We start from the raw sequence: 26482 nt of genomic DNA, 5'->3' as shown, positions 1-26482 counted from the left end.
GAAAGTAATACAATTAGTCAAGCCACAGAAGTTTAAATTGATTCTCAGACACGTGAAGTGCAATTGTTTCTGGCGAAAGTAAAGGCAGTAGAATGTCCGACAGAAATATTGACATCTGAGCCTCGTTTTCGAAACGTACGAATTAGTTCTGCCGGCCGTAGTGGCCGAGCGGTTCTAGGCGCTCCAGTCTGGAACTGCGCGACCGCTACGGTCGCAGGTTCGAATCCTGCCTCGAGCATGGATGTTTATGATGTCCTTAGGTTAGTTAGGTTTAAGTAGTTCTAAACTCTAGGGAACTGATGACCGCAGATATTAAGTCCCATAGTGCTCAGAGCCATTTTTGAATCAGTTCTTGCAGCGTAAATTGTGATCGTGAATATCTATAAGAATGGGGAACTTGAGGGCATGGCGAAGTTCGAGTTACGTAATAGTGGTATTTCGGCGAATGGCACAAATTCTGAGCAAGCCAGGATGAGCATTCGCCATTCTGCTACACTCAAGTCTACTACTGAATACTCCAACCAATGGAATAAGTACTCCATTGGCAAAAACACAGTCGGAAGTACTGCTACACAAAATCTAACTTATCATAACAGTAGCCTGAATGTTGATCTCACACACACCTTAGACACGGTAATAGCATCTCTGAAAGGCAAACTCTCCATGAGGCGAAATTTGTAATCAGAACAGACGCTAGAATGTGGTAACGTCATTACAACCACTAATCTTGTCGTTCCTTCTGATCGCAACTTTTGTACTTTACTTTTGTCCCAGCTGCGATAATATCCATTCTCCACGTCTACTAATTAATTAACGTGACCCAAGAAAAGTAGACTAAAACTTGTAAAGTTAGCTTTACTGTATATAGGCCTCAGTAAACCAAAACTTAAGAATAAACCTAAAGATTTGGAAAAGAAAGAGACAATCCATGTGAGTCGCTCTCATGAGCAGAAGAATTGGTCGTAATGAACACTTTTATGTTGTAAATTGTCATTTACCTCATAAAATTCGTATCACTTACGAATATTTCTGCGAATGAGCCGCTCAGCTCTGCCCATCATGAGATCCCCTTTCTGCTCATAGATCTTATCACTAAACGTGAAATACCTGCAATCACAAAAAAACGCTTTGACCTCAGATTTGATTTATTCGGTTTGATAACCGGGTTCGATCATTATGCTGATCATCAGATTGATCTGTTTCCTTAATAGTAAAAGAAGAAAATAAAATTTATTGTTATGGTTGGCATCGTCACATAATATAAAAATATCGCAAAATTGAGAGAAATTCTCATTTCCTATAAAACAGTGTGCTAACTACAGTCTTGTATCACTGCCCATGAGTGTTGAAAACGATTTTGTCATGTTTTTATATTATTTGATGATATCAGCCATGGCTATACATTTTATTTCCTCCAGGTTACAGTTTTAGGACGACAGATAAAACTGATGGCCATATGTTTCGAAACTGGTTATTAACTTCACTAAAACAAATTTGTAATCAAAAACTCGTTTGGTTTCTGCCCATACCCAAACAATGGTTTGGTGTTACGTTCATGCTGGCAATATCATACCACAACATTGTGAAATAATAAAAAAACACTTATAAAAACTAGTTCATGTATTTCTGTAGCACTAACCTTGTAGTGTGTTACTAAATCAATTTTTACTATTTTAATCGTGTTTTGTCTATTAATTTACTGTGTCTAAAGATGCTAACATTGCATCGTCTATAATCTATGTTCTTAACTATTTTAGCAAATTTATAGCTGTTCATCATTGAGAATGAATCCTTGTATGCCTATATACTTTATGTCTTATTATTGGGCTTCGTGGTCCTGTGGTAAAGCATTTGCCTGAAAACCGAGAAGTCCTGGGATCGCATCTCGGTCACACAACGGGTTTTTCAGTCTCCGTTTTAACTCACCCTTCATCTCTCAACAGTATGTCGAGTCGCCCGATTCCGCGTTAAACTGTACGTCCCCTTTCCCTGGTGTTAAGGACACACAAGTCGCAAAGGACGCAGTTAGTCTAACAGACTCTTGAGCCACAGGAAATTATCACTAGCTTATAAATCGATAGTTCGTTATGCTTATAACTTGTCATAAAAATTAAAAGATTGGTTCAGGAAATAATTTTCACAACTCCAATGTAAACTATGTAATCAATTTTCATTACTGCTTACGCTTGCTATAAGGTATTCTGGATAAATTCACAAAAGACGGAAAATAATTCGAAAAACATACAACAGAATTCCAGCTTACGTACAAATCGTAATTATACTGAAAGAATACTGCAGAGACTGTACCTTAATTCAGTGAGACAGTTGTTAATATCACAAAAATGAACTTAAGTAGAGGTAGACAGGTACCGTTAGACAAAGGACGATATCATATCAGTCCACAGATTAGTAAAAACAGTGCTTTGTGGACAAAAAGAAAAATAAACATTCCGATTGAGGAGCTAAAATGAATGAATTTAATACAGCTAACATAGCAATAAAATTTAAAAAAATATGCCCTCAATAACCCAAGAGACTATTCTTTTGAGTAACAATGATGTGCATATTATAATAAAAGTAAATAAAAAATTAGAAGCAGAGAAACTACTGTCCCTAAAAGTGCGAAGGAAAATACAGTTGTAATTGTGTATGATAACTAATATATTAAAAAAACAGACAATTTTTTTATTCAGAGTGCCATTAAAGAAAAAATGAACAATAAACAATTCAATAATGACCAAATGAGAAAAATTTTATAGCAGAAATGTTTTACTCTCAGCCTGAAAAAGTTTCTCCTAAAATAATGAACCAATGGATTCCAGAATTGAGATAAAAAATTGAGTTCCCTAAGCAAAAAAAAAAAAAAAAAAAAAAGAAGAAGAAGAAGAAGAAGAAGAAGAATCTCTTCACCCTACAGTGAAATCACATGTCCAAGCTATCATCCTCAGAATCTTTTGAATAACGAGCTAAAAGTGTAAAAACATATCAGATATCGTTAAATATGGGAAACAAATATGAATTTGCAATAGCAGAGGTGAATATAAAATCTCCACACGATTCGATGTCAGTGTCTTCAGACAAAACAAAATTTACCCTAACATGCCAGTGAACGAAAGAATTCAGACCATAATAACAAATTTGTAAACACAGATATTTGAGTTTTTTCCAGTTTCAACATTTTGTTGATACAGGAGCAGTAATTTTTAATATTTAATTGTTAACGAATCTATCACGGTTTCAGTGTAGTTTGGTGACTAGTTGGAACCAACTAGTCCTTTCTCAAGCCTGACCTACTGAAGCTCCACTTAAAATGCCTGGTCCTAATAACAAACATCAAAATAGCAATACATGCTTCACAAAATAATCAAAGATTACTGACACAATTACAATGTGCCTAGTCAGCGAGTTATAATTCGGACATGCTAATTAGGCATGATAGTGACCATAGCCTGCGATTACTTCGTAAAACAGGTATTACCATCTTCATGAGTGGTAGAAGGAAACGCACTTTCAGTGGAACATCAGTTGATCAAGCTTGCAAATGATCCACTTGTTTCGAGACTAGTCTCTAAACACATGCACTGCGACTCTGACCGAAACTGTGTAAATTAGCTTGACTCATGGATTACAGTATTGATAATTACCTACTACAGTAGTACAAGTTAATATGCCAACTAGCTCTGCAGATGATGAAGATTATTGATAAGAAATTGTTCAGGTAGTGAAGGGAGACGAAATTTAATAGTCATGGGTGACTGGAATTCGAGAGTAGGAAAAGAGTGAGATGGAAACATAGTAGGTGAATATGGATTGGGGGAAGAAATGAAAGAGGAAGCCGTCTGGTAGAATTTTGCACAGAGCATAACTTAATCATAGCTACCACTTGGTTCAAGAATCATAAAAGAAGGTTGTATACATGGTATCAGATAGATTATATAATGGTAAGACAGAGATTTAGGAACCAGGTTTTAAATTGTAAGACATATCCAGGGACAGATGTGGACTCTGACCACAATCTATTGGTTATGAACTGTAGATCAAAACTGAAGAAACTGCAAAATGTGGGAATTGAAGGAGATGGGACCTAGATAAACTGATTAAATCAGAGGTTGTACAGAGTTTCAGGGGGAGCATAAGGGAACAACTGACAGAAATAGGGGAAAGAAGTACAGTAGAAGAAGAATGGGTAGCTTTGAGGGATTAGTGAAGACAGCAGAGGATCAAGTAGGCAAAAAGACGAGGGCTAGTAGAAATCCTTAGGTAACAGAAGAAATATTAAATTTAATTGATGGAAGGAGAAATTATAAAAAAGCAGTAAATGAAGTAGGCAAAAAGGAATACAAACGTCTCAAAAATGAGATCGACAGGAAGTGCAATATGGATAAGCAGGGATGGTTAGGGGACAAATGTAAGGATGTATAGGCATATCTCATTAGGGGTAAGATAGATACTGCCTACAGGAAAATTAAAGAGACCTTTGCAGAGATGAAAACCACTTGTATGTATATTAACAGCTCAGATGGATACCCATTTGTAAGCAAAGAAGGGAAAGCTGAAAGGTGGAAGGAGTATATATAGAGGGTCTATACAAGGGCGATGTACTTGAGGACAGTATTAGGGAAACGGAGGAGGATGTAGATGAAGATGAAATGGGAGATACGATACAGCGTGAAGAGTTTGACAGAGCACTGAAAGATCTAAGTCAAAACAAGGGCCAGGGAGTAGGCAACATTCCATTAGAACGTCTGACGGCCTTGGGAGAGCCAGTCCAGACAAAACTCTACCATCTGGTGAGCAAGATGTATGAGACAGGCGAAATACCCTCAGACTTCAAGAAGAATATAATAATTCCAATCCCAAAGAAAGCAGGTGTTGACAGATGTGAAAATTACTGACCTATAAGTCACAGATGCAAAATACTAACACGAATTCTTTACAGACGAATGGAAAAACTGGTAGAAGCCGACTTCGGGAAAGATCAGTTTTGGATTCGGTAGAAATATTGGAACACGTTAGGCAATACTGACCTTTGACTTATCTTAGAAGAAAGAATAAGGAAAGGTAAACGTACGTTTCTAGCATTTGTAGACTTAGAGAAAACTTTGGACAATGTTGACAGGAATACCCTCTTTCAAATTCTAAAGGTGGCAGGGATAAAATACAGGGAGGGAAAGGCTATTTACAATTTGTACAGAAACCAGAGGGCGAGGGGCATGAAAGGGAAGCAGTGGTTGGGAAGGGAGTGGGACAGGGTTGTAGCCTATCCCCGATGTTATTCAATCTGTACATTGAGCAAGCAGTAAAGGAAACAAAAGAAAAATTCGGAGTAGGTGTTAAAATCCATGGAGAAGAAATAAAAACTTTGAGGTTCGCCGATGACATTGTAATTCTGTCAGAGAGAGCAAAACAAAGGTAATGGAATGTAGTCGAATTAAGTCGCGTGATTCTGAGGGTATTAGATTAGGAAATGAGACACCTAAAGTAGTAAAGAAGTGTTGCTATTTGGGGCCAAAATAACTGATGATGGTCGAAGTAGAGAAGATATAAAATATAGACTGGCAATGGCAAGGAAAGCGTTTCTGAAGAAGTGAAATTTGGTATCATCGAGTATAGATTTAAGTGTCAGGAAGTCGTTTCTGAAAGTATTTGTATGGAGTGTAGCCATGTATGGAAGTGAAACATGGACGATAAATAGTTTGGACAAGAAGAGAATAGAAGCTTTTGGAATGTGGTGTTACAGAAGAATGCTGAAGATTAGATGGGTAGATCACATAACTAGTGAGGAGGTATTGAATAGAATTGGGGAGAAGACGAATTTGTGGCACAACTGGACAAGAAGAAGGGACCGGTTGGTAGGACATGTTCTGAGGCAAAAAGGGATTGCAAATTTACCATTGGAGGGCAGTGTGGGGGGTAAGAATCGTAGAGGGAGACCAAGAGATGAATACACTAAACAGATACAGAAGGATGTGGGTTGCAGTAGGTACTGGGAGATGAAGAGGCTTGCACAGGATAGAGTAGCATGGAGAGCTGAATCAAACCTGTCTCTGGACTGAAGACCACAACAACGAACAACAACTACTACTGCATTAACTCCGTGATGTTTGTTGTAACCAGAGAACTAGGTAAACATGTTCCTGGGATCTTCAGAAATCCAGGTCTTGCCAACGCCGTAAAAAATACCCATAAATTCCATCCCTACTTTATCTCCAATGTTTACTGTATAGTGCGTCAACCATTGTTACAAAGTGAAATAAAGAAAGAACGCAACAGAGTGAAACAATGTGCTATAGCAAAAAGTTATAAAACCATTAATTTTAGCAATAGATCAATGTTTTAAAAAATCAGACCATGCAATATGCTTTCAAAATAGATACATTTTGAGGTAACGGCGTAAAACTGGACCCAAACGTAACTAATTCCTGAATACACAAGTGTGCAAAATGAACTGCAGTGAGTGTGATCAGTATTACATTTTTCCCAAAATAAAAAAAATGTCTTTTGATGTGTAAATTGTTTAAAATAAACAACCAACAGCGAACTTAGAACACAACATGAAAGTCCTGCTTACAAACGTAAAGGAATATTGCCCATTGTGCAAGGGGAAACTGGAATCTTTAGTTGCAAAAAGTGCTACCAGGGCAGATTTTAAATGAGCAGTGCGAGTTAATAAGAATGAGTATTTTAAAATTTTTATGGTGCTGCTTTAGAGGCGTGATACTTTGACCTTTGTGTTAAAACTCTACAGAATGATGCGCAGAAACGAGTGTGGTTATGACACTTATTGCATCGTATGAAGTCGGGGAGAGGGCGAGACTGCTTCCATATGGGCCTTCTGCACTTGTCAACTCTTTATCAGCCACTCAGGGCAACACAAACCGCACTTGAAGGAAGCGAGCCATGGTGTCTACAGTGAACTCTTCGGAGGTTCAAATTTCTCTGTGCGTCTCTGTGTATTTTGCATTTTGTTTATAAAAATTTACTTCCCAGTTGACTGATGAGCAGTCGACTCATCTGTGTTACATTTCTATTTTCTTATCTTTTCATTCTATTTGTTAATTTGGTTTGTAATTTTGTTGAGGTAAACCCATTATTAGTTTGTATCCATCAGAATAACTATTTTATGTAGTGCACCCATATGTTCTCTATACAGTTATATTTTCAGTCATTGAATTCTTTTACTACCCTAAGTCAAACTGCCAACATCCTTTTTCTGGTGTATTTTGTTTAACTTCCTTTTAATGTAGTAAATTTGATTAAGTTAAGCTATACCACAGTGGTTCAAATGGTTCAAATAGCTCTGAGCACTATGGGACTTAACATCTGAGGTCATCAGTCCCCTAAAACTTAGAACTACTTAAACCTAACTAACCTAAGGACATCACACACATGGATGCCCGAGGCAGGATTCGAACCTGCGACCGTGGCGCTCGCGCGTTTCCAGACTGAAGCGCCTAGAACCGCTCGGCCACACCGGCCGGCTTATACACAGTGGTGCTTCCTAGTAGGTGTACGTTTTTTTCTGAAGCACCACGATAAAGAACACGCAGTAGTTTTAATAACTCAGTACTTGATTTCACAATAAGTGGTGTAATTGTACATATTGTAAGTGGGTGGAAATTTAGGATCAGGAGTTTCCTTCTGTTTTAGACCTGAAAATAATTGCTAACAATTTCGGAAGTGGTAATATCTTTTTATAAACTGGTGTTCTAGGTAAATAAGGTTTATATTGAAAATTAAGATTGGTTTTCCAAATTGTTGACCACATGAAGCCCTAAAAAACCTTAATTCTCTCCTTTTTCCGTTTTCACTCAGTCGATGATTCACTTCCATGCAACCTTGTGCACCAGGCGCACATTTACCGAAATTTAGGCCTGGGAAGGACTGTTGACCTAACCCTCAGTAGACTAACCCTTTTACCATGACTCCTATGTCATGCATTATTTTGTTCCCACAGTGCAAATTCCTATACTTCCTTGACTACATGGTGTACAACACTGATAACGTCATTTCTTTTCTATTTCGACCAGTATTTGTTGCATGCTCATCACAGTTCTCAGGACAATTACATACAGAATCCGGTGGTGTTCGGAGCAGAGTCCGAGCACAAAGCTTATAAAATATTTTGTCCGTAAGCAGAGTCCTGAGGTAACGCGGAGCAGAGCCATGCACAGCCCTCAGTCTGATGGTTGATCCGTCAGCAGAGTTCAGGTCACGGCTATGTCAATAACGGTGTCCGAAACTTGAGTGAATACGGCGAGAATCAAACACGACGTGCATTTAGCTGATTCTGGTCGCCATTATATGCATTCCTGGACGAACAGAACCACCCAGGTCACATGTTGCCGCCGGCGTAGGTCGAAGACTACTTGAACATCGTCTTTGTTCCGATGGAGTGGAAACGGACACCAGACTGGAGGAATCATCCATATTGTCGACGGAAACATCCATAGCTAACCCTGTGTTAACGCCTGATGGCCTTGCACTTAACAGGGCGGTGACCTGTGGGGTTCTGGACTATCTCTGGAAGTTGCTCCACGTTTCAAGTAGTAAAGGGTGAAGCAGTCTGTCGCAAATTACGTTTGTTGTGTACCCAGATCACTGTGTGGATCCGCGAGTAGCTGGATACCGATGCCCATGTCAGGAAAAAAAGAGAGAAACTATGACGATACAAGGCAGGAAGACAGCCTGCAGATGGGACTAAAGCCACACTGGGGTCTAGCAACAGTGTTGATTGGATGGCGGACCCAACACCAAAGATTAAGCCAATAACAACCTATGAAACATTGGAGAACAACGAACTTTAGACACAATGCTATCAGCTGATCAAGAGTGAGCCACAATCCAAATCGAGGCTGAAGAGGAAAACATTATCAAAGCAAAGTCGTCGACAAATAGTCAGTAGTACGGTGGAGATAGTAACGAACGCTATTGGACCAAGCCTGATATCTCACAAAAAAGGTTGGGATGATTGTAAGGTAAGACACATGGAAGAATGGACCCATATTTTTCGTCGTTTTCTGTTTTATGGAGTACACTTTATTGATTAAAATAACTATTATGATTACAAATTAAAAATCCTGCCAAACAGAATAACAACGCTCGCAATACTTTAGAGAACTTGAACAGGATCAATTCATTAATAACAAACTTTAACAATTTATAGCACTGTAGTGGAAGGGTGCCAGGAGGTGCCATATTAAAATTCGGTCGAGCTTTTCAAATGATTTATTCGTTTCCACTGCAGAGCTTCGTTCACCTTGGTCCACGTCACAGGCACCGCATTGCTGAGGCCACTGCCCCAGCGACCCGTGCAACGCACCGCTGTGTCTTCCTGGACTTGTTCGCCAGCTGTAGAGTTCCGATTACGTCAGGATGGCTGCGCCACCAGCCGACTCAGTGGCCACCGCCCCCATTGATTCCGCGCTGCTCCGGCAGGAGCCGTAGGCCGGCCCCGCTGCGGCTTCTTCCTCGGCTGGCGTAGCTGGGAAGGCGGCGGCAACGACCGCCCCCATTCTGAGTCCGAACCTGCGGCCCTCGCCTTGTAAGTCTCCGGCGTGTGTCGGGAGACGAGATGACTGCCCGCGTTAGCGAGATGAAGAGTGGTCCGCCCAAGCTGGCTGTGGACTCTACGTCGGCCTCAGAGGGTTGAACAACGACCCGCCGTGGACTGGGACGCTGTCGCCCCATCTGTTGCCGAGTGTCGCCGGTAGTGTGACACGCCCTGCCATCCAGGAGAGCTGCAACATTTGAATGAATCTCGTTAGAAAACAACACCTATTTATACTCGGCTGCATGCCTCTGTTCCGCTAAGGCATCGCTCCGAGTCATGTACGCCCCACACCCCGGTTGCGCCAGTGGGCCCCTTCTGCCTATAGCTTGCGACATGTGAACCGCTGCGTTTATGCTTTTCAGTGGTTCGATGGCCACTGTGGCCTCCAGTTCTCTTCGCAACAGCTGGTCAGCGTAACTTACTGCAATCCAGCCTGCACCTGGCTGTAACTTGTGCTCAGAATATCGCACAAAACTAACTTTCCCTATCCTAAACACCATTAAGAACAGGGCTTGAAACGAGGGATATATGGTCCCTAAATACAAATAAGAAGTCACACCAGCTAGTTGTGGCTGCAAGGGGTTTCAACAAACTGAGTTTTACCAGTAAAATTAATTACAAACGACTGCCACTAAATGTACTAACAGTTCCAAAGCTTGGATAACACATGAAACAAACAGACAACGACCAACTAAAAATATAGATAAGATAACAAATCAAGCCAGTAATTGTGGCTGTTGGAAAGCCTGTAACAACCTTTAAGCCTTAATTGCTAAACTGTGTTGTATTTTGGGGGATTGTATATTTATTTAAGCGTCATTGTCAATATTTCTGCTGGTGTGTAACAGGTGGGAGTCACATTAGTCACGTTTAAATTCCATGTCCTTCCAGCTTACACTACGTGATCAAAAGTATCCGAAAACCTGGCTGAAAATGACTTACAAGTTCGTGGCGCCCTCCATCGGTAATGCTGGAAATCAATATGGTGTTGGCCACCCTTAGCCTTGATGACAGCTTCCACTCTCACAGGCAAACGTTCAATAAGGTGCTGGAAGGTTTCTTGGGGAATGGCAGCCCATTCTTCACGGAGTGCTGCACTGAAGAGAGGTATCGATTTCGGTCGGTTAGGCCTAGCACTAAGTCGGCGTTTAAAATATCCGAAAGCGAAAGGTGTTTTGTAGGATTCTAGTCAGGACTCTGTGCAGGCCAGTCCACTAAAGTGATGTTATTGTTGTGTAACCACTCCGCGACGGGCCGTGCACTACGAACAGCTGCTCGATCGTTTTGAAATATGCAATCGCCATTCCCCAATTCAACAGTGGGAAGCAAGAAAGTGCTTAAAATATCAATGTGGGCCTGTGCTGTGATAGTGCCACGCAAAACAACAACGGACGCAAGTCCCCCCCATGAAAAATACGACCACACCATAACACCACCGCCTCGGAATTTTACTGTTGGCATTACACACTCAGGGAAGATGAAGTCCAGAGGACATTTGCCATACCCACACCCTGCCATCGGCTCGCCACATTGTGTACCGTGATTCGTCACTCCACACAACGTTGGACGCAAGTCCCCTCCATGAAAAATACGACCACACCATAACACCACCGCCTCCGAATTTTACTGTTGGCATTACACACCCAGGGAAGATGAAGTCCAGAGGACATTCGCCATACCCACACCCTGCCATCGGCTCGCCACATTGTGTACCGTGATTCGTCACTCCACACAACGTTTTCCCACTGTTCAATCGTCCAATGGTTGCGCTCCTTACATCAACCGAGGCGTTGTTTGGCATTTACCAGCGTGATATGTGGTTTATGAGCAGCTGTTCGACCATGAAATCCAAGTTTTATATTGAGTGGAGCCAGCTAATGACTGTGGATAAAAAGGAAGAACTCAGCTGTTCATAATCATAAGTTAAAGGCTTTAAAAACTTAGTACACTCTAGAACTAGCAATAAGAGTGCAAGGTATAAACGACTAGTTAAAGAGGAGGTACAGTGATGAGAAACTTCGCGTTTGTAGAACATGCTCCAAAGCTTATGTGCTTGTTGCATTCCAAGTATTGAGTAGATCAAGAGTTCTATTGACTAGATCAAAAGTTCCGGATTAAAGGGCGAGACTCCGCCGTGGCACGTATCAAACGATAAAATTTACTTAACTTGAGCCGACACGAAGCGGCTTGTAGAGGCGCCAGATTATGGGTAAATCTAGACGTCATGTGTGTGTGTGAATTTCTAACGGATCAAACTTTTGAGGTCATCGATCCCTAGACTTACACACTACTTAAACTAACTTATGCTAAAAACAACACACACACCCATGTCCGAGGGAGGACTAGAACCCCCAGCGGGAGGGACCGCGCAATCCATGACATGGCGCCTAAACCACGCCGCCACTCCGCGCTGCTAGACGTCGTGCAAGGACGGAAGTGTCGCTTTAGCAGATAGAACATACGTCTCTGCTCTGGGCACAGGAAACAAGAATGCGTCGTCTTCTGATAAAACAACCCTGACAATACACATCAGAAGGGAACAGTAATATGTCCAAATAAGCCTACAAATGAGAATCTCTAGGATTTAGGCACAAAACATCTTCCGAGATTGTCCTAAATGCTTTCTTCGAAAATTATTTCGAGCAGTTAGTCCACGAACCCACGCGAATTGTAAATGGTTGCGAAATCACACTTGACCTCTTAGCCACAAACAATCCAGAGCTAATAGAGAGCATCATGACTGTTACAGGGATTAGTGATCACAAGGTCGTTGTAGCTAGGCTCAATACCGTTCTTTAATTTAAAAAAGTGGATAAAGTGTCACTAGAAGCCTTCCTAAGAGACAATCTCCATTCCTTCCGAACTGACTAAGCAAATGTAGACGAGATGTGGCTCAATTCAAAGATATAGTAGCAACAGCAATTGAGAGATTCATACCTCATAAATTGGTAAGAGATGGAACTGATCCCCCATGGTATACCAAACAGGTCCGAACGCTGTTGCAGAGGCAACGGAAAAACCATGCGAAGTTCAGATGAACGCGAAATCCCGAAGATTGGCTAAAATTTACAGACGCGCGAAATTTGGCACGGACTTCAATGTGAGATGCCTTTAATAGGTTCCACAACGAAACATTGTCTTGAAATTTGGTAGAATATCCGAAGAAATTCTGGTCGTATGTAAAGCACACAAGCGGCAAGACGCAGTCAATACATTCGATGCGCAGTGCCGATGGTACTGTTACCGACGACTGTGCCGCTAAAGCGGAGTTATTAAACGCAGTTTTCCGAAATTCCTTCACCAGGGAAGACGAATGGAATATTCCAGAATTTGAAACACGAACAGCTGCTAACATGAGTTTCTTAGAAGTAGATACCTTAGGGGTTGCGAAGCAACTCAAATCGCTTGATACGCGCAAGTCTTCAGGTCCAGATTGTATACCGATTACGTTCCTTTCAGATTACGCTGATACAACAGCTCCCTACTTAGCAATCATATACAACCGCTCGCTCACAGATAGATCTGTACCTACTGATTGGAAAATTGCGCAGGTCGCACCAGTGTTTAAGAACGGTAGTAGGAGTAATCCATCGAACTACAGACCTATATCATTGACGTCGGTTTGCAGTAGGGTTTTGGAGCATATACTGTATTCAAACTTTATGAATCACCTCGAATTGAACGATCTATTGATACGTAATCAGCATGGTTTCAGAAAACATCGTTCTTGTGCAACGCAGCTAGATCTTTATTCGCACGAAGTAATGGCCGCTATCGACAAGTGATCTCAGGTTGATTCCGTATTTCTAGATTTCCGGAAAGCTTTTGACACCGTTCCTCACAAGCGCCTTCTAATCAAGCTGCGAGCCTATGGGGTATCGTCTCTGTTGTGCGACTGGATTCGTGATTTACTGTCAGGAAGGTCGCAGTTCGTAGTAGTAGACGGAAAATCATCGAGTAAAACTGAAGTGATGTCAGGTGTTCCCCAGGGAAGCGTCCTGGGACCTCTGCTGTTTCTGATCTATATAAATGACCTGGGTGACAATTTGAACAGTTCTCTTAGGTTGTTCGCAGATGATGCTGTAATTTATCGTCTAGTAAGGTCATCCGAAGACCAGTATCAGTTACAAAGCGATTTAGGAAAGATTTCTGTATGGTGTGGCAGGTGGCAGTTGACGCTAAATAACGAAATGTGTGAGGTGATCCACATGAGTTCCAAAAGAAATCCGTTGGAATTCGATTACTCGATAAATAGTACAATTCTCAAGGCTGTCAATTCAACTAAGTACCTGGGTGTTAAAATTACGAACAACTTCAGTTGGAAAGACCAGATAGATAAAATTGTGGGGCAGGCGAGCCAAAGGTTGCGTTTCATTGGCCGGACACTTAGAAGATGCAACAAGTCCACTAAAGAGACAGCTTACACTACACTCGTTCGTCCTCTGTTAGAATATTGCTGCGCGGTGTGGGATCCTTACCAGGTGGGATTGACGGAGGACATCGAAAGGGTGCAAAAAAGGGCAGCTCGTTTTGTATTATCACGTAATAGGGGAGAGAGTGTGGCAGATATGATAAGCGGGTTGGGATGGAAGTCATTAAAGGAAAGACGATTTTCGTCGCGGCGAGCTCTATTTACGAAATGTCAGTCACCAACTTTCTTTTCCGACTGCGAAAATATTTTGTTTTGCCCAACGTACATAGGTAGGAAAGATCATCAAAATAAAATTAGAGAAATCAGAGCTTGAACAGAAAGGTTTAGGTGTTCGTTTTTCGCGCGTGCTATTCGGGAGTGGAATGGTAGAGAGATAGTATCATTGTGGTTTGACGAACCCTGTGCCAAGCACTTAAATGTGAATTGCAGAGTAGTCACGTAGATGTAGATGTAGGCAATATTATTGGCGAAGCGAATAAACACAACATGTTACAGTCTTAACACTCCTTAAAAGTACTTGAAAATTAACAAGGTGAAATATCAGGAACTGTAAATCCAAATACTAGGCATACGGATCTATAAAAGGGCGCCTTGCCTTCAGCACAGACTATGTTACAATTTGAATTTCATTAGCTCTATTAGTATCAGAGAATGTTCATACACTTGCCTGGAACAACAAACTCACATCAGTTGCGCTTACCCTCGACGACCACCCACACAATCACGCAGAGCCGCGTTAATATGACAGGTCTAAAGCCACATTAACACAGACGTGGCCTTACGACAGCAAGTACCAATACAAAACGACACTTTATTCCACTCACGTGTGAGGGAGCCCTGACTTCCAGGATTCTAAGCAGGGGTTTGATTGCCTCCAATCCGTGCAGGCAGTCGTTGAGGCGCCATAAAATATAAGTTTGCAGATCTAGCCGGGAACTTGCCGACAAAGTTGGACGCGGCGTCCACTGCCCTTCCCGCAACTCGTCGGTATCATTCCTTAACGCAGCCGGTAAGGTTTGCCTCTGACCGGTTTAGCCACTCGCAGCTTCTCGAGGCCCGTACCGTACACCAGGAGTCACTCAAAACCAACAACATACGAGCCACGTGCCTTCCAACTAACTGCCAGTCCCAGGGCCATCCAAAAGCCCACAACACTGTTTCGACCAAATACCTTAGCTCCCGACATATATGAGGATCGATATCGACAGTCCAAGTAGTTATTGGCGCCAGCGGAACGCCATGCTCACCTTAATTAAAGCGTTTACGGCTCATCTTGACTGAGAGAGCTTTCTTTTGTGGGTGGTTTTGTTACAGCGTCACCGGTGTAGAGCGGTGTAACTGTCTTGGTCACGGACTAACGGTTTTCTGTCTTACAATGATGGCACCACAATGACATCATTTTACTGCATGTTGAATGTGTGGCGGTGACTTTAGAAGCCCTATACCACCCTCCGACAGTGTGAGTTGAAGATTGATGATACGATATGACACAAGTACGGAGGCAGTTAGAGTGCTGGTCCCACCAAGGACTGCACAGGATGAGTGGCAGTATTAAAACACACACTGTTACTGACCTTACCTAAGCTATCGTTAGCCTTAGTCGAATCCGAGTCCACTAGGATGGCTAGAGGAACAGGATGGCAGTGCCAGTGCCAGGGAGTGTTCACTTTGTCACAGAGCCGCTTTTTCTTGTCTCGTATGGACTTTAGAGATACTTTGTTGGTCTCCTCATGTATGGTAACAATGCTCGTGAATAGATTGGCATACACGGCCCACCGAGGCAGACGCTGGAGGACCTGAATGTGGGGGGCACTATTGTGGCCCACGCGGAGGAGCCATAGGTGATGGAAGGGTGGACAGCTGTCCGACACAGTTGGAACTTAGCGGCTAAAGTCAGTTCCCTTCTGCTTAAGAGCGGGTGCAGTGTTTCTATCATCCTCTGTCCGTTTTGGGTGATGTATTCGGCATGTCGGTGAAGGATCAGTTATTATCCACCCAGACACCTAGTAGTTTGTATCTTGGGACCATGGGACGCGGACGGTTGCAACTGTAGTGCTGTGGCGGAGAACAGGGCGCCGTTTGGTGAAATAGACCGTCGTATTTTTGGCGGTATTGAGGGCAATTTTGCTAGAACGTATAAAGCACCATATCGTCGGCGTATTGCGCAAGATATCAGTGTGGGTTGACTGGCATGTCATTAACATAAATATTAAGGAGTATGGGCTACAGAGCAGAGCCCTGAGGGATACCATCGACATGTGACGCAGGCTCGAGTGTTTTCCTTGCCAATTTAACAACAAGGTTACTTAATTTCTTTTGGCCGATCATCAGTCTTCCCACTGGTTTGATGCGGCCCTCCACGAATTTCTCTCCTGTACCAATCTCTTTTTCTCACAGTAGCACTTGCTATCTACGTCCTCAATTATTTGCTGGATGTATTGCAATCTCTTTCTCTACAGCTTTTGCCTTGTACAGCTCCCTCTAGTACCGTGGGAGTCCTTCCCTATCATCCTGTTCCTTCTCGTTGTCAGTGTTTTCATGCTGTGCTCCAGACGTACATTTTCAGAAATTTCTTCCTCACATTAAGGCCTATATTTGATACTAGGAGACTTCTCTTGACCATCAATGCCCGTTTCGCCAGTGCTAGTCTGCTTTTTATGTCCTACTTGCTCTGTTGGTCATTGCTTATTTTTCTGCCTATGTAGCAGAATTCCTTAATTTCGTGTACTTCGTGACCATCAATCTTGATGTTAAGTTTCACGCTGTCCTCATTTCTGCTATTTCTCATTACTTTTGTCTTCCTTCGTTTTACTGTCATTCTGTATTCTGTACTCATTAGATTGTCCATTCCATTCAGCATATCACCTAATTATTCTTCACTTTCACTCAGGATAGCAATGACCTCAGCGAATCGTTTCATTAATTTTAATTTGCATCACTGCTTCTTCGATTTACAGATTGAACAGTAGGATGGAGGGGGGGGGGGAGGGGAGATTATATCCCTGCCTTATACCCTTTTTAATCTGAGCGCTTCGTTCTTGGTCGTCCACTCTCACTATTCCGTCTTGGCTCTTGTACATATTGAATGTTACCCGTGTCGTCCTATAGCTTACCCCAACTTGTCTCAGGATTTCGAACGTCTTGCACCATTTTACATTGTCGAACGCTTTTTCCAGGGCGGCAAATCCTATGAATGAGTCTTGATTTTGCTGTAGTCTTGCTTCCATTATCACCGCAACGTCAGTATTGTCCCTCTGGTGCATTTACCTTTCCTAAAGACAAATTCATTGTTATGCAACACACCGTCAATTCTCTTACCCATTCTCCGCAACGTCAGTATTGTCCCTCTGGTGCATTTACCTTTCCTAAAGACAAATTCATTGTTATCCAACACACCGTCAATTCTCTTACCCATTCTCCTGAATATTACTAATGTCAGCAACATGGATGCATGAGCTGACAAGTTGACTGTGCGATAATTCATGCATTAACCGGCTCTTGCAATCTTCGGAACTGTGTGGATGATATTTTTCCGAAAGTCAGATGGCATGTCGCCTGCCTCATAGATTCTACACACCAACGTATATAGCCGTTTTGTTGCCGTTTCGCCCAAGAATATTAGAAATTCTGATGGAATGTTATCTAGCCCCTTCTGCCTTATTTGTTTTTAGGACTTTCAGAGCTCTTTTAAATACTGATTCTAATACTGGATCCCCTATGTCTTCTATACAGACTCTTGTTTCATATTTTATCACACCAGACAAATCTTGCCCCTCATAGAGGCGTTCAATGTAATCTTTCCATCTGTGCGCTCTTTCCTCCGCATTTAATAGTGAAATTGCAATTGTACTCTTAACGTTACCACCCTTGCTTTTAATGACACTGAAGGTTGTTTTGACTTTCCTGTAATGCTTAGTCCTTCCGACAAACTTTCCTTTTTCGATGTCTTTACACGGCCATCTCATCTTAGATTCCCTGCATTTCTTACTTATTTCGTTCCAGAATTTCCCTGAATCGATCAACTGAAGTATTTATATTGTTACGCATGATTTCTTTACAGTTACCTTCTTGTTCTTATGTTTCTCTTTCCAACTTCTGTGACTGCCCTTTTTGGAGATGTCCATTCGTCTTCAACTGTATTGCCTACTGAGCTACTTATTATTGCTGTGTCTAAAGCCTTAGAGAACTTCAATCGTGTCTGGTCATCCCTTAGTACTCCTGTATACCATTTCTTCACGTATTGATTCTTTCTGACTAATCTCTTGAATGTCAGCCTACACTTCATCACTACTACCTTGTGATCTGTGTCCGTAACTGCTCCTGGGTTCTGTCGTGGAGGAAATCATTCACGATCCTAATATAGATGTCGGGGATGGTAGTATGTGTCAAAATGGCTCTGAGCTGTGGTCATCAGTCCCCTAGAACTTAGAACTACTTAAACCTAACTAACCTAAGGACATCACACACAGCCATGCCCGAGGCAGCATTCGAACCTGCGACCGTAGCGGTCACGCGGTTCCAGACTGTAGCGCCTAGAACCGCTCGGCAACTCCGGCCGGCTAGTATGTGTCAGAATTTTGTATACGCGATTGTCGCAATGGTGGAGTTGAAGCTTTTGCTGTCGTGTTCTGTAATCCTAAGATCGTGTAGTTCGATTGACAGGTGCAAAGAGTAACCGAACTGTTCCGTATGGATGCTTCCAGCGGCTGCACCGATCTGTCGAGGTGCGGCAGTACTTACGCCGGCCGCGAGAGACGCTATTGGTTGGTGCATTCACGTGGCGAGACAGTGGCGCACTCTGTACGCGAGCGCAGCGCCGCGGTCACACTGCCCTCTATCGTCCCTGGAGGTCCATTTACGCCGGCGGGCATCCAACTTTCGCGCAGCCCGATACCAGAGGACCTTCATGTCATAAGTTAGGTTCACATTTTCAGTGTATCTTTGACGTGAATAATCCACTTCAGACTATGTTCGTTTACTTGTTGGTTTTAATGCTTTAACTTACTGCACTGAAGATGGCCCCATAGTGACCGAAATCTGGATATGCAATAAACATTTTTTTACTACTGATATCTATATCCTTCACTACTCTAAACAAATAGACACGCTGATCACAACTACTTCCCAATGGAATCCAACTTGATCTAGTTGCATATTAATCATATTTGTTCCGTTTCCGGCCAAGATAGAAGAATTTCTGCTTCTCATGAGCTTCACCTTTGTTTGGTTTACTCGTAATTTATGAGTTCAGTATACTGTTTATCCCATTCAACAGAGTCTGTAGTTCTTCCTCAGTTACATAGAGGACAGCAACGTCATCAGTGAATCTTAGCACTGATATCCTTCCACTTAGAATTGTAGTTCGCGAATCGAGTCTTTATTTCGTTTATTCCTGCTTCGAGAGACGTTGTAGGGTAGGGTACAAAAATTGCGCCCCAACCTTACTCCCTTATTAATCCGGGAACTATTCCAACGGTGTTTCATTGATATTGCAGACACCCTTCCGGATAACAGAGCCACCCCGCCTGGATCCTGGCGGGTGACGCCCTTGCTTGTCTGGCGCGCTTGCTGAGCGGGCCCCTCTGACGTCGGCGCCGTGTCCGGCAGACTGGTGCCTTTCTGGGCAGCCGCCCACACGCCGGGGCCCGTTCAGGCTTTTATTTATTCAGGGCGTCGGCCGCAGGACGGCGCGCTCGCGCTGCGCCCCAGCTGTCGCCGCCTCCGCCGCTGCCGCCTGCAGCTGCTTACACATCGACCGCGCGCCCGCCACAGCGCGGTCCCATATGGAGCGCGTTCCAGACGAGACGCAGGGCGATGGCTGGAGTTACGCCGCCCAGCTGACGTTCCGGAGTGACATGTGTTGTCGGTCCTCTTCTCGTTCTGAAAGAGGAGACATTTCGTATCACTTCTGAAATTTCATCCCACAGACAAAATACGGCATCAGTGGTGAAGTCTCCCACAAACACTACCAAAGAAGAGCCATGAACAAACGAAAATAAATAAATAAATGAATAAATAAATTATTGTTTCCATTTTAGCAGTACAAGTCGAGACTGTATGAGGAGTATGTAACATAGCAGGCGGCAGCGTAGCATAATAATACATATCACAGGTGTGGCAACATCTGCTGAACATGCGTATGTGAGGAATTTTATCAAGCATTTTCCGACGATAGAGAATTGACTGGGAAAAATGAGTGCCCACAATGAGAAAAATGAGCATATGCACTACTGGCCATTAAAATTGCTACACCACGAAAATGACGTGCTACAGACAAGAACTTTAACCTACGGGAAGAAGATGCTATGATATGCAAATGATTAGCTTTTCAGAGCATTAACACAACGTTGGCGCCGGTGGTGACACCCATAACGTGCTGACATGAGGAAAGTTTCCAACCGATTTCTCATACACAAACAGCAGTTGATCGGCGTTGCCTGGTGAAACGTTGTTGTGATGCCTCGTGTAAGAAGGAGAAATGCGTACCATCACGTTTCCGATTTTGATAAGGGTCGGATTGTAGCATATCGCGATTGCGGCTTATCGTATCCTGACATTGCTGCTCGCGTTGGTTGAGATCCAACGACTGCTAGCAGAATATGGAATCAAATTGTTCAAATGGCTCTGAGCACTATGGGACTAAACATCTGTGGTCATCAATCCCCTAGAACTTAGAACTACTTAAACCTAACTAACCTAAGGACATCACACACATCCATGCCCGAGGCAGGATTCGAACCTGCGACCGTAGCAGTCGCGCGGTTCCGGACTGAGCGCCTAGAACCGCTAGACCACCGTGGCCGGCAATATGGAATCGATGGGTTCAGGAGGGTAATACGGAACGCCGTGCTAGATCCCAACGGCCTCGTATCACTAGCAGTCGAGATGACAGGCATCTTATCCGCATGACTGTAACGGATCGTGCAGTCACGTCTCGATCCCTGAGTCAACAGATGGGGGCGTTTGCAAGACAACAACCATATGCACGAACAGTTCGACGACGTTTGCAGCGGCATGGACTATCAGCTCGGAGACCATGGCTGCGGTTACCCTTGACGCTGCATAACAGACAGGAGCGCCTGCGATGGTGTACTCAACGACGAACCTGGGTGCACGAATGGCAAAACGTCATTTTTTTCGGATGAATCCAGGTTCTGTTTACAGCATCATGATGATCGCGTCCGTGTTTCGCGACATCGCGGTGAACGCACATTGGAAGCGTGTAATCGTCATCGCCATACTGGCGTAACACCTGCGGTGATGGTATGGGGTGCCATTGGTTACACGTCACGGTCATTTCTTGTTCGCATTGGCAGCACTTTGAACAGTTGACGTAACATTTCAGATGTGTTACGACTCGTGGCTTTACCCTTCATTCGATCGCTGCAAAACCCTACATTTCAGCAGGCTAATGCACGGCCGCATGTTGCAGGTCCTGTACGGGCCTTTCTGGATACAGAAAATGTTCGACTGCTGCCCCGGCCAGCACATTCTCAAGATCTCTCACCAATTGAAAACGTCTGGTCAATGGTGGCGGAGCAACTGGCTCGTCACAATACGCCAGTCACTACTCCTGATGAACTGTGGTAGCGTGTTGAAGCTGCATGGGCAGCTGTACCTGTACACGCCATCCAAGCTTTGTTTGACTACATGCTCAGGCGTATCAAGGCCGTTATTACGGCCAGAGGAGGTTGTTCTGCATACTGATTTCTTGGGATCTATGCGCCCAAATTGCGTGAAAATGCAATCACATGTCAGTTCTAGTATAATATATTTGTCCAATTAATAGGCGTTTATCATCTGCATTTCTTCTTGGTGTAGCAATTTTAATGGCCAGTAATGTACATTAATCGATATTATATTGCACTCTATGTTCATTGAATGGAAATTTGGAATCTGGTATTAAAAACAAAAGTAAGATTTGAAGAACACATTGTGGAAACTTAAAGTGTAAATACAGAAAGACTCTTGACTTCTTTATTTATTTAATCGTATGGTGATTTTACACAATATACAGTTGATATAAGGCAAATGATTTCATACAATATACATATAAGACAAGATTAAACCTTAAAGCCCGTGTTTTTCAACCTGTAAATTAAACTCGGTGTGAGAGTGAACAAGTCATCGGGAATTCCAGGGTATGTATGAAGTGGACAGCGTAAATTTTCAATTGTTTGCTCTTCTTGATTACATTCACTCATTGGTCAACTGATCCAGCCTCATTTGTACCTGAAGTAGCTACAACAACCATGTCCAGTCCTCAACCTCTTGAGGCGGCACCAGAGGTTCCTCGGTAGGTCAAAACCTTTTGGCTCCTTTGTGGGATCAAGGGGATGGGCTCTTGTTCCCAATGTTTTTGTTGACCATTCATGTTTCCAGCGTTCATTTAGATCAAAAACATCCGCGATGGGTTTTCCAGCAGTAACACCTGCTGGTCTTCTTGATCGCAGTCGTTGCTGTGGCAGATGACAGAATTCCTGATGCATTGGTAGAGAAGGTTATGCAGAGATTTTCTTGGCCTCCCTCAGTAGAGCTTGTTTCCGCCTTAAGTGAGGTGAGGTATGTGACCCAGTACAGGTAACCAGTGGCATGGGGTTGATTTGATAGGACCAGTAATGCAGCACATTGTGTCGTTAAGTTTTGTGTCTACCTTCTTCACATGTACACTTTCCAACCAGACAGGTGCACAGTACTCGGCAGCAGAGTACACAAGATTGATGCCAGTTAAACGCAGACAGTCAGCAGAGGTGCCCCAGGTGGTACCACTGAGTTTATCTAGTACGTTATTCTTTGCAGAATTCTATGAGAAAGCTTGGTCATGTGTTCTTTCTAGCTCAGGGTTCTATCTAGAGTGATTCCGAGATATTTTGGGAAAGTGTTGTACCTCAACGTTTGTCCATTGAGCAGAACTCTTGGTTTGTAGTTCGCAGCACGATTCGCTAGATGGAAACAAAAGACTTCAGTTTTTGATGTACTTGGGATCAATCTCCAGGTCTTAAAGAAAGTTGACATCTTCTACAGATCCTCTGCAAGAATTTGTTCACCATCTTCGAAATTACTGCTCTGTGCTACCAGTGCGATGTCATCAGCATAGATGAATTTAGTTGATATTGTGGTTGGTAAATCATTAATGTATAAATTGAATAGTGATGGGGCTAAAACAAATCCCTGTGGTAGTCCATTACTTAGTTTCCGTTTGTGGCCTTTAGAGCTGCCTAGAAGCACTTCAAATTGCCTTTCACTAAGCATGCTGGATATTAGATCAACAATTTCTCGACTTGGTACAACTTGCAGTAGCCTGTAGATCAGTCCCTGTCGCCAGACAGTGTCATACACGGCTGTCAGGTCTATGAAGACAGCTGTTGATTTCAGATGGCCTTGGAAACCAACTTTAGTATGGGTAGTTAGGGTAAGAATTTGATCGGTGCAGCTGCGTCCTTGTCTGAAGCCAGTTTGTTTAGGAGGGGTAGCAGCCTCGATGAACGGTGCTATTCTGGTTGGAGGACTCGTTCCAAAAGTTTGAATTTACAACTGAGCAGTGCTATAGGGAGGTAGCTTTCAGAGCTGTCTTCAGGCTTGCCAGGTTTGAGAGTGGCTATAACTTTCTACAGTTTGAATTGTCTGGGAAGTTTGTTCTCTTTGAGTATGTAAGTGAAGAGCGAAGTGAGCCAGCGTATGCAGTGTGTGCCCATGTTCTTAATAAATTCATTATAGATGTTGTCGGGGCCAGCAGCCTTACCTTGATTACTGTGTATCGAATCCGGTGATGTAATGATCTAAAAAGAAAAAAAGTTAATTTTATAGCAATTACCGAATAAAATAATATTCTAATGTTTGTCATTACTAATTTTCAACGAATATATTTTAAATGTTGAATATAAATGTGTGTTTGCGGCCAAATGTGGTTGGCCACAGACACTTTTCACTAGGGTACCTGGTCACTTGACTCGCTGAAAAGGAAGCACGGAGGACTGTAGTCGACGTCTTCTGCCGGTGGACGCCGATCTGGAATAGTCGTGTAGGGGGCAAAGTCCCGCTTGTGCATGCGAGTTGAGTAAGGCATTTTGGGAGTCTGTTTCAACGTTTTACTGACACATATTTGAGTGATTTGTTCTGTGCTTCTGAAATAACAGTAGCTGGTTGTCTTTTGTGCACAACGAAACCATTTATTTGCCCGCGAACTGCCTCCCATGCACTGGTAGACAAGTGACCAATTCAATTAGTTCTTGGAATGACATCGTGCCGATGAATTTTCTGTTGACCTCGCGCTCGAATGTTAACTACTGTCAATAAATCAAGTCTTTCAAGAGTGTTGGGTCAAATGGTTCAAATGGCTCTGAGCACTATGGGACTTAACATCTGAGGTCATCAGTCCCCTAGAACTTAGAACTACTTAAACCTAACTAACCTAAGGACATCACATACATCCATACCCGAGGCAGGATTCGAACCTGCGACCGTAGCAGTCGCTCGGTTCCGGCCTGAAGCGCCTAGAACCGCTCGACTACCACGGCCGTCTTTCTAGAGTGTTAATGTGTTTTGTTTCCCTATTTGGCTGACTGAGGTTTAATGGCCGCTTGATGTAAGTAAAAATGGTACGTAAGGACGTAAATGCAATGTCAGAAACGCTCCCCTCAGTAGACGACCCATCTGATAATTTTGGGTTGCTTACTCGCCCCTTCGGTTGGAGAGTAGCGTTGATTTCTGTTACTGCAGTTTTGTAGGCACGACAGTTGTTTATTAGTGCACCCAATCCCCGGATGTGGATGAAGATGAAATGGGAGATATGATACTGTGTGAAGAGTTTGACAGAGCACTTAAAGACCTGAGTCGAAACAAGGCTCCAGGAGTAGACAACATTCCATTAGAACTACTGACAGCCTTGGGAGAGCCAGTCCTGACAAAACTCTATCATCTGGTGAGCAAGGTGTATGAGACAGACGAAATACCCTCACACTCCAAGACGAATATAATAATTCCAATCCCAAATGTTCCAATGTGTGTGAAATCTTATGCGACTTAACTGCCAAGTTCATCAGTCCTTAAGCTCACACACTACTTAACCTAAATTATCCTAAGGACAAACACACACAACCATGCCCGAGGAAGGACTCGAACCTCCACCGGGACCGGCCAATCCCAAAGAAAGCAGGTGTTGGCAGATGTAAAAATTACCGAACTATCAGTTTAATAAGTCACAGATGCAAAATGCTAACGCGAATTCTTTACGGACGAATGGAAAAACTGGTAGAAGCCGACCTAGGGGAAGATCAGTTTGGATTCCGTAGAAATATTGGAACACATGAGGCAATACTGGCCTTACGACATATCATGGAAGAAAGATTAAGGAAAGGCAAATCTACGTTCCTAGCATTTGTAGACTTAGAGAAAACTTTTGACAATGTTAACAGGAATACTCTCTTTCAAATTCTAAAAGTGACAGGGTTAAAATACAAGGAGCGAAAGGCTGTTTACAATTTGTACAGAAACCAGATGGCAGTTATTAGAGTCGAGAGACATGAAAGGGAAGCAGTGGTTGGGAATGGAGTGAGACAGGATTGTAGCCTCTCCCCGATGTTATTCAATCTGTATATTGAGCAAGCAGTAAAGGAAGCAAGAGAAAAATTCGGAGTAGGTATTAAAATCCATGGAGAAGAAATAAAAACTTTGAGGTTCGCCGATGACGTTGTAATTCTGTCAGAGACATCGAAGAACTTGGAACAGCAGTTCAACGGAATGGACAGTGTCTTGAAAGGAGCATATAATATGAACATCAACAAAAGCAAAACGAGGATAATGGAATGTAGTCGAATTAAGTCGGATGATGCTGAGGGAATTAGATTAGGAAATGAGACACTTAAAGTAGTAAGTGATGATGGCCGAAGTAGAGAGGACATAAAATGTAGACTGGCAATGGCAAGGAAAGCGGTCCTAAAGAAGAGAAATTTCTTAACCTCGAGTATAGATTTAAGTGTCAGGAAGTCGTTTCTGAAATTATTTGTATTGAATGTAGCCATGTATGGAAGTGATACATGGACGATAAATAGTTTGGACAAGAAGAAAATAGAAGCTTTCGAAAAGTTGTGCTACAGAAGAATGCTGAAGATTAGATGGGTAAATCACATAACTAATGAGGAGGTATTGAATGGAATTGGGGAGAAGAGGAGTTTGTGGCACAACTGGACTAGAAGAAGGGATCGGTTGGTAGGACATGTTCTGAGGCATCAAGGGATCACCAATTTAGTATTGGAGGGCAGCGTGGAGGGAAAAATTCGTAGAGGGAGACCAAGAGATAAATACACTAAGCTGATTCAGATGGATGTGGGTTGCAGTAGGTAGATTACTTTTATGTTTAAAAAGTAAGCATGATTCATAATTACTTTTCAAGGCAAATCGTTTTGTATTATGAAAATGATTGTGTTTGTGACACACTTTTGCGTTGTCGATCGAAAATCGTATCATTTTACGATTATATCTAATACGTATGAGGTGTG

This window comes from Schistocerca piceifrons, chromosome 2, assembly GCF_021461385.2.
Source record: "Schistocerca piceifrons isolate TAMUIC-IGC-003096 chromosome 2, iqSchPice1.1, whole genome shotgun sequence".
NCBI lineage: Eukaryota > Metazoa > Arthropoda > Insecta > Orthoptera > Acrididae > Schistocerca > Schistocerca piceifrons.
The sequence above is the reverse complement of the archived record's forward strand: the minus strand, read 5'-3'. Positions refer to the sequence as shown.